The sequence below is a fragment of the Sapajus apella genome, unplaced genomic scaffold (genome assembly GCF_009761245.1).
Source record: "Sapajus apella isolate SASKATOON/1434 unplaced genomic scaffold, GSC_monkey_1.0 scaffold30, whole genome shotgun sequence".
Classification (NCBI taxonomy): Eukaryota; Metazoa; Chordata; class Mammalia; order Primates; family Cebidae; genus Sapajus; species Sapajus apella.
The window spans coordinates 11,447,962-11,448,762 of NW_022436970.1; positions in this window are offsets into that span (position 1 = coordinate 11,447,962).

Sequence of the window (801 nt, forward strand, 5' to 3'; positions counted from 1 at the left end):
ATCTAACTCATGTTTCAGGGCTCAAATGAAATGTCACATGGGTTAATGTTTTTATGCTTCTCCAACAGCATGTGCTATCTTCCTCTTTCAAATCCCAAACCCTACTGCTTGCTATTTTCTTACTGAGTTTATCCTACTCTTTCACTTTCATGTATTTTAGTTATATTCATGCCTCTACCTGCTTGGGGCCTTGGTCTTATTTTCTTCTGTAGATCTCGCAAGTTTTGGCATAAAACCTGCTATACAGCGCACACTTTAGAAATATTTGTGAAATGAATTGAGATGTTGCAAAAATCTACTTTTTAAAAAAGATTTTACGGCTTATCACAAAGTGAAAGATAGAGAAATGCTTAGCAGAAATTTGCATTATGTTTTTGTCTCTCGAGGTTTTAGAAGGCTTTTACAGAACAACTATAATTCGAGGGACAGTGTTGGCCTAGCGGTATTCTTTCTGACAATTTTGATTTGAGCTGCTTTTTTAAAAGTAATTTGTGTCCCAACTATTCTGAATCCACAGACACAATCACACATCAGTGGTATCATATGCTATTTAAATAAGTAAGTGTTCCCCTGCTTTGGCATTTGACACCAAATCTAAATCACATGTTTATCTGTTTGAGTTTGTTCTTCAAGAAGAAAATATTGAAATTTGACATGTAGTGCAGAAAATTAAACTTCTATTTTATAATGTTAACCAATGACCCACACCATCACAGATTTTCACATGCCTGAAAAGAAACCCTAACTATCTGTAGGAGACTGGAATAATAATAGGAACAACTGTGTTTGCTTAGTACAGGG